Source organism: Ostrea edulis, chromosome 6, assembly GCF_947568905.1.
Source record: "Ostrea edulis chromosome 6, xbOstEdul1.1, whole genome shotgun sequence".
Lineage (NCBI taxonomy): Eukaryota > Metazoa > Mollusca > Bivalvia > Ostreida > Ostreidae > Ostrea > Ostrea edulis.
The window spans coordinates 28,272,368-28,281,647 of NC_079169.1; the positions used below are offsets into that span (position 1 = coordinate 28,272,368).

General features: G+C 36.1%; 1 protein-coding gene across 1 annotated transcript in view; it reads right to left on the reverse strand.

The window, feature by feature from the left end:
* LOC125645728 (zinc finger protein 652-like) overlaps positions 1–3,831 on the reverse strand; it is a 36,960-nt gene extending 33,129 nt beyond the window's left edge. Inside the window, exon 1 of the mRNA XM_048871522.2 lies at positions 3,783–3,831. The gene's annotated coding sequence lies outside the window, so the exon portion shown is untranslated. The remainder of the gene's footprint in view (positions 1–3,782) is intronic.
* Positions 3,832–9,280: the final 5,449 nt, after the last annotated feature.

A 9,280-nucleotide genomic window follows, 5' to 3' on the forward strand; every position in this document is an offset into this window, starting at 1 on the left:
GATTTTACATGTCATCAGAAGATAGAAGCTAAGACCTCCCGAGTGGAGATTTAAAAATATTTTCGTGTCGGAATCATTTCTGATGAAGATAATAATGAAATTATGACTTACTGTAAATACAACTTCGTTAACTAGTATGAGAAATATTTCTGCCAATTGCATGTTTCATGCAGATCTATGGAAAGTCAGAGAAAATACAGATAAAAGATTATTTGAAAGTATGCAAAATAGAGCAAGGAAAGTTTTTTTAGTGATGTGTTATTGACTTTGTGATATGTATTGATGTGGCAAGTACCTGTTGTTACATTGAAGTTTTATGAAACCCACCATAAGTACCAAGAACGCTACAGGCACATATCAATGTTTTTCGGAGGCGACTGGCCAACCCTTAACTGTTATTTTCATGCATGCAAATGAAGATATATTGCGAGACTGGCCCCTCCACTATTTTTGATAGTACTATGTAGTAGTGAATGAGAAAATATTAATGCATGTAAGCTTGAAAGTTTTGAATTGAAGCCCTGGAGCAAAGAATGACCCCTCCCAGTCTGAGAGGGGAAAATTGAGACAGCATTGACGAACACTATAACACCCCCCCCCCCCCCCCCCCCCCCCCCCCCATGCACACCCTAATTAAGGTTCTGAAGGTCTTCATCATGACTATCATATTTTTATCATTGTCTGTCAGGAAATTTAAACAAGCCATGTGCAACTTACAACTTCTCCGACCAACCCCCTCCCCGCATCCCTAATATTACAGATCTGTCCCGATATGGACAAATTCACAGGCATCTGAAGCATGGACACCCCCCCCCCCCCCCTTTCTGATTTTTTGGGGCGGCGATTATTTCTCCGAAATGTGTGGATTCCCCGTCTATTCCATCCTAATTTCAATTTATGTAATCGTAAACTTGCTTTTTTGTAAGCCTTAAATACCTTATACTGTTTATAATATTATACCAGTCCAGTAGAAGGCCAATCTCTAAAGCTTGTGAAAAGCGTGAAACAACTACATCAATCGAAATTGGGTTGAGAGAGACAAGGAATCCACACATTTTGGAGGCATTGTCACCGCAAAAAAAAATCAGAAGGGGGGATTATAGTTATCGGGTGTCTGTGGAAAAAAATATGGGGGGATGGAGTCCCCTTTATTTTTTGTAGCATTTCCCCCCTAATGTTAGTAACTAAATTATATAAAATAAGATCTATTGTGGTTAATGGTCACCATTCAAATCATCCTTTTGCCTGTTATTTTTAATTCATCTCTGATGCTCTATCTTTCTATAAATAACTCTAAAGAATTCCAAACGTAATTTTAGAAGAGCGTGCTAGCCAGTCAAAATCGCCCATGAATTCTGTGCAGTATCAGTACATAGCACTTCGTGGTATAAAACGGAAAATCCATTTTTTGTTGCAGTTTTCGGCGATAAGAGGCAATGAATGCAGTCATGTCATACATGGTTTTTAAGTTGAATGATTGTACAATACAACGGTAGTAAATACATTAGCATCGTATATTCCCTGGAGGCTAAAAAGGCCGACATTCTCAGGGGGTGCCATTCTGTGTCATTTGAAGCTAGGTACCTTGTGCTGCTATTAGTATACAGAGGTCATAAGTCATTTACAGAAACAAGTGCCTGTGTGCTGGAGTGGAACCGTTTCGCTTTGAACCGTACATAAGTGACCCCTCAGATGGAGAACCTGATGTAAATGGTGAAACGTTCGAGGAAGCCAATCGTTTGAATAATATAGATTGGTAAGTTGACAACATACACATTACAGTATTTATCAAAATTTTGAAGTATTATCAAAAATTGCCTGTTTTGTCTTTCTTAATTTACTAGATGCGTACTTATAAGAATTTATATTCAAACTATTTAATATCGTGTCCCCACCCCCATTTCAACAGAAAGATTACATTAGATACAGATTCGATGTCCATATAACATTGTCCACGGTGTATAACGATAACAAGTTGATATAATGAAGGCGTTTATTGCTAATGGGCGAGATCAAAAGTTCAATGTATGACAAATAAATAATTAAATTCACATACATTTTAATCATACACCCCCCCCCCCTTTAAAAATAAATGTGATGAATGTTGAAAATAATAATGGCAGAATGTCCAACTACTACATTTGGTGCCATTGACCACCCCTGGTGGTGCAGTTTGGCCTGCCAGGGGCGAAAAGAGCCTGGGTTGATATTGAAAGACAATTATAAAATTATAATTGATCTTAAGGAGGGAGGAATGTAGTAATTAGGACTATACAGACTGTGGATATCGGCCTGGATAGCTCAGTGGTTAGAGCAACTGACTAGTAATGCAGGGGTCCCGGGTTCGATTCCCGGTCCAGCCAGGGATTTTCTCCTCCCTCCGATATATACTACATTCCTGGAATCGGTTGTGTTAGTTCATAATTGGTGGTGAACTTTAGCCATAATGTTGGAAGGCTTCACTAATTACCCAAACTGTTGAACCATTTATTGTGACCTGGGTCTACTCGGAAAAGGCGAACGTGGATTAGCGGTCATTCATTATAATTGATGTAGCCGCGGGTGTGAATGTGTGACTTAACGACGCCAGGTATGGTAAGCAGAGCAGAAAATTGACTGTACTTCGAGATAAACCAGGTGAATTTAGGGTATGGGACCTTGAAAATACTTCCACATACACGGAGTATTCGAGATTACCATGTTCAAAATATCAGAAGTTTTTTTAATCATTTATATAGGGAAAACGGCCGGGACCGGCGGTCGACTTCGACACAAGCGGGGTATTTTAGATAAACCATATTCGAGATACAGATATTTTATTGTAGTTAATGAGCACACATTTTCATAACCATCGCACTTCAAACAAAAATTATAAATCCTAAATAAACAATTTTATTTACACGTCTAACTTCGGCAGTTATCTAATAGCAGGGGCCCTACTGGGTAGTCTGTGCTATAAATCTACTGTACACCATCACCAGTTATCTAATTTTGATAACTAACTGCAATATATATATGCAAAAACGTCCCTTTGTCTTAAGTTATTATTCACTTATTATATCTTTGATAAAAAAAATTGGAGGGGCCAGATCGACTAAGCAAAATGGGCCGAATCGACCGTGGGACGGACCGTCTAGAGACGGATCGACTAGGGACGGACCGACTGTGGGACGGAATGACCTGCTACCTTTAGGAGACACTCTACATCCTTATAATGGCTGACTTTCTTTTACAACATGAATCAAAATATAAATATCAGCAATATTTGTAGGTTAGCACGTCGACTGCTGAACTGTAGATTGCGGGTTCAAGTCCAGCAGGGGTTTTAAATTTTTTTTCTGATTGCTTTCTACTAAACTGCATTTTTTTTACTAAATAAAGTAAATTCAAAAGCTTCCAATTTCAAAATATTGTTGTAGATGTCCTCCACTTTTCATCCATAAAAAATTTCTCTGGTGTAGCATACCTCATTAAATGTCTTCACACGATGGAGACACCCCCAGGATCTTTATTCCCCTGGCAGACATTTTCACCTGTCAGCTTTAGGCACCAAATGTAACATGGAGGGAGAATATGTAATGGACCAGACGTGGTTCGAATCTCCGGTCTGGTCCGTTGCATTTTCTCCCTTCCTGTTACATCTGAAATGAGAGCCTCTAGATTGCCATGGAAACCGTTATATATGTCAATGATGCAAAGTACCAATCATAATTTTCAATGAAAAAAATCTGAAAGCTCAAACTGTGTGTTTCCATAAAATCCTTTAAAAAAATCCTTCTCACCCTGGCTGGGCTGCTGTCCGAGCCTGCCGACTGGAGCTGAAAGCTTGAATCTATTTTTTGCATCTCGATCCCGATGATTATGATGCAAATTAAAAATACATAATAGAATGCGATATATTTCACAAATTTCATCTACTTATAGAAAAATTAATTGCTTTCTATCATTAAAAACAGACAGATAACATTTTATTCGACTGTTACAGAGGTGGAAATTTGAATTGCTGCGCACAGTGATTGAATTATTACCCTCTCATTAATTATGTGGATGCGCGCAATGATATTCATTAGAGATGACAACTATATCATTAGATATGACAACTATATCATTAGAGATATCATCAATTCTACATTAATGATCTCTTTAAAGGGACTGATTCACGATTTTACCCAAAATTTTGTTTTTCACTTTTAATGATCAAAATTTATTGTCTAATGTGTTTAAAAAGATTTCACATAAAAATTAATGTTGTAAATTATCTCAGAAGCTAATTTTAGAGAGTTTATTATTTGCTTTGTACACAAAGATTGTGGTATGCTATTGTTTACGAAATTTTCAAAAGAAATGGATATCGATCTAAGTTTATTATATCTTTCACATTTCAAGCATTCTTTGGGTAAAATGTGTTATCTAAAAGTTAAAATTGATGTGTATGCAAAATTAAGATGCTTTACATTACAAAATTTACATTTCACTGGTTTGTTTGTATACATGAAAAGACTCGAGTCTTTGTTTACATAACACAGATTTAAGGCTAAAATATTGCTTTTATTCTTGCGTTCAGAAGGTCAAAAGTTTGACTGTCAACATTAATTCAGTTATATTTTTAATGTTTAACCTAAAAAATGAAAAATAGTTTTCCCCTTCCAAAACTATTTTTTTTCAAAAATTGTGAACCAGTCCCTTTCAATTGAACTGTTGCTGTCCTTCAAAGAATGCGCGCATTAATTCCTTATACAAAATCTTTGCAAATAATAAAATATATCTTTGATTAAATTAAAGAGTTCATCAAATCATTTAAATACCAGGCTCTAAATTTTTTGCGAGCAATGATTTCACTACATGGTGAATGCGTTCATCTTACTGAATTGCATGATGAGCGCATTAATTCAAATGTTAAAGCTATAAATGATACATGTATATGATCAATGCGTGTATCAGTTGAAATGCATGGTACATGTAATATCTTCAAATAATTTAAGATATCTTCAATTATTTGAGTTTATGTTAAGTTGGCATTCCATTTGTTAGCCAAAGTGATTCACAAACTTTGTGGTCGTTGTTACATGATTTTTATACAGTTTCGATCTGCACGCGGTCTCTCTCACATTTTTTTTTTAAATACTTACATGCACATGTTTAATACCCAGTTTAAAGTTACACATACACACAAGGATTCCATGTGCAAGCTCTTGCAAACTGAATTTTGATCCAGCATACGAATACCTGTATGCCAATTGTATCTTGTTAAGTCAAAATCAACCACTTTGTCATTTTACTATGTTTTATTTGAATTCTTTCTATTGTTTTATCATTTCCTTTATAGCTTTTGCAGGTCTTTTATTAGTATATTATCATTGATTATTAGCACAAACATTGTACAGAAACTATACGTAATTTTGCGCTTTATAAATGAATAAAATAATAATAATAACACACACACAAATTAGTCCTAAAGTAATATTTACCTCTTGCACAAGTTTAAAGAAAAAGTCTACCATATATTTTCTCGACAAAGAAACATTTATGCGGAGACATTTCTGTGAACGACCGTGCATAAGATGTAACGAATTGAGATGTGAACCAACCATGACATAGTTACAAATGTATATAAAGTATCGGGGGGGGGGGGGGCGACACATTAAAGTATGTGTGGGGGTGGGGGTCCTAGCATCATAGCTTTATGTCTGTCGGTTTTTAAATTTACAGTACTCCATCGAAGTCTTGCACTGATTAACCTCTTCGGAATAACACTAGGTCACGTGTATTTAAGAAATGGAAGAGTCCCTGCAAACTGCCCGTCTAAAGTTGGGAGCGTGGCGCGTTTGAGGAGGAGAAAATATTAAGTTCGGAGTACCATTAAGAAAATCTATTCATAGATTTAAATATATACACCAGGGCCGTAAATTAACCTTCAATTTGGAGGAGGCAGGAAATTAGGCGGGGGCCGCCCAGGCCCCCAGACGCTGAGCACATTTTGTGCACACTGAACACGTTTCGTGCAAAATCCTTGATTCTAGGGCCTTCTAAGATGTTACTTGACTAACTCATTCTAAAAGAAAGATTTGGAATGCCTTTTGAGGGAGGTATCATGTTCTTAGTTATTGGAAACAACATAAATTCTAATGAACTTTAAATTTTAATTTTTTTTGGCTCAAAAGTTGGAGGAGGCAGCTGCCTCCTCCGCCTCCATGTAATTTACGGCCCTGTACACCGAGAACAAAATATTTAATAGAAACAGTTCGGAAATGATATTGATAAATCTCCAATCTAATTAAAATTAGACTTGTATATCCGCTCCTCTATGATACGCTTCAATACAAGTAGAGGAGCGGATATACAAGTCTAATTTTAATTAGATGGCGTATATCTCTGACAATATAGTTCTGTTATAATAACCAGTGAGGGTATTTTTTTAAAAGGGCTTATTTTGAATTATTTTGGACTTCAGGGGTGTGCAAGACGTTGTTAACATGTATTAAAAATATTTTCAATCAAAAAACAAAAATTAAATCAACTCATGTATAGCTTATTCGGGAGGGGGGAGGGGGTCCTGAACCCAAGCACCTGTGACTTTCAGTAATCAAAAGGATAGTTAGTTCGATTTGTAATTATTTGATCACGTATGGGTGACGAAAATATCTAAACTTTGAAAATACATTGTACACGAGGATTAAATGCGTCGGCATGTTTCATAAAAAGTATGCCGGCGTGAGGCGTGGCACTTCACCCTCATGTACATGTATTTTCAGGAAAAATACTTCCATTTCAAGCAATTCCTAATTCAGTAAATTCCCCAAATTAGATTGTGTTGTAAGGGTATAGTATATAAGTGGGATGGTAAATGAGGGAATAATGCAAGTGGGAGTGGAGAAAGAAGAAATGAATAGGATGCGCGCGCGCGCGCGCGCGTGTGTGTATCATACATATTTATCCCCTATATTTGATCAGGAGTAAGGTTGTCTTTGATTTTGTTATTGTTTATTTCATAAACCTATAGATCTGCATCTTCCTTGTTTATTTCATAAACCTATAGATCTAATTATCTTCCTTGTCTATCTCATAAACCTATAGATCTGATTATCTTCCTTGCTTATCTCATAAATCTATAGATCTGATTATCTTCCTCAATCGTCTGTTTTAAAATGCAATTGTGGTGGACTGGGTTTGCTCTTAGTATATTTCTGAACAGCTTTAATTAATTCATGTTAATTTATTTCTAGACCTTCACCTTCAATTTGTATATTTTGCACTTAGTTTCTCATTGAGCAACCATGGTGGAGCAATGATATCCTAATAGTATGGTCATACAATGTGCGAGGGCTGTTCAATATGCAATGTGTATTGTACCACAGCGCAATAACGCTTTGCACGGTTCGTGGATGATGATACTCTTGAATAGCTTTCTAACGGTATATACACGAGCCTTCAGATCCACATAGTTTTAAACGTATAGTCATTTCAATAGAGCCAGTCATTAACCACTGTTGTAAAAATGGTTGGGAAATGGGTTGAGAATATTGAAGAAATTGGAGCTCATATAAAAGTTAGCACAAAACTAGGTCAGTCGGTAATGCAGATTTTTACTGAATTGGAGGAATTAGTTTATGGGTCCGATAAGGTATCTTATGAGACAGTTCATAGGTGGAGAAAGAAATTTCTGACTGGCACAAGAGTCCGTTAAAGATGCAGCAAAATCTGGCCGACCTGTGACTGTAACAGACAAGACAAATGTCTCAAAAGTCAGGGAAATAATTGAAATAGATACACGATTCGTGATACTGTCAAAACTGTTGACATATCACTATCGCGGGTGCATTTCATTTTGAAGCGTATTTTGAAAGTACGAAAGATTTCTGCCTATATTGACAGATGACCAAAAACGGGTACGAGTACAAACCGCTAAGCAATTGCTCAAAATGTTTCCCAAATTCAATCAAAGACTATTTGCAAACATTATTACTGGTGACGAGACATGAGTTCACTAATTCGAACCAGTAAGAAAAATTGAAAACAAAATATGGCTAACACGGTAGAAGGCCTGTAGTTGCCAAAAGAACCTCAAGTACAAAGAAGGTTCTTTATTGCATATTCTTCTCATGTGATGGTATAGCTGTACAAATTCCGGTGCCGAAGGGCAAAATTGTTACAGCTCGGTATTATTGAGATGTTATACTAAAAAAGCTCAAGAAATATATCATAAACGACGCCCTGTGTCAGGATTTAGGCATGTTGAAGTTCGTCTACTTCATGATAAAGCTTCATCACATACATCTGAGCTTGTGAGGAAATTTTTGAAGTCGGAGAAGGTTACCGTCTTGCCACACACACCATACTCTCCAAATCTAGCCCCATGCAACGTTTTCCTTTTCCAAAACTTAAAAAGTTCTTATCTGGTCGTCGTTACAAGTCCCGACAAGCCCTTGGGTCAGCCATCTGTCAGTGCCTCAGAGGTCTACCTAAATCAGCGTACCGTGACGCATTTCAGAAATGGATTCAGAGGTTGACATTATGTATTTCAAACCGCGGAGAATACTTTGAAGGAATGTAATGTTCATGTCACTATTTGAGTCGAATGCTTTTGAGATATCGTACAATACACATTACATATCGAACACCCATCGTATGTACTGTTAATAATGTCATTTTACTGAATTAACACAAACACAACGTCACTGTAAATTTAAAAGATTAATCAACGATTACTTAAAATACTGTACATATATCTCAATAGCATTTTGATAATGCTTATGTACTTTCATATAGATAAATTTATATTCTAGCTGTGCTTTCTTCTTTATAATATTGTAATTTCTCTCATGATTATATAAAGAATTTCTCTTCATTGATCATCCAGTCTTGTTAGGGTACTGAAATTACTAATTTTTACATATACCCAGGGTAACAAGAGTTATGACCTTTAGCATAAAATCATAATAGTTTCTGCATAATGTATGCGTACTTATGTTAGTGTATTTAAAATTTCGCATAGTCGGAGCTAACAGACTATTTGGTTTAATCATACTTTAAAGCTTCTTTGATATGAAAATGGATAAATAGAAAATTTCATACTTTAGCGCAGCTATATTAAATTAGTGCTCTTGCTTCACCACTTAAGTTGCTAAACTTTGAATCCCGCTAAAATAATTACACTTACTGTATTTTTTCTGCACTATTAATAGTTAAAACAGGAGATCTTAATTTGAGTCTATCTCTCTGTCTGTTCTGCGACAACCTTCAGACTAACACCAGACCTTTACCATGCAATAACGTAAACAGA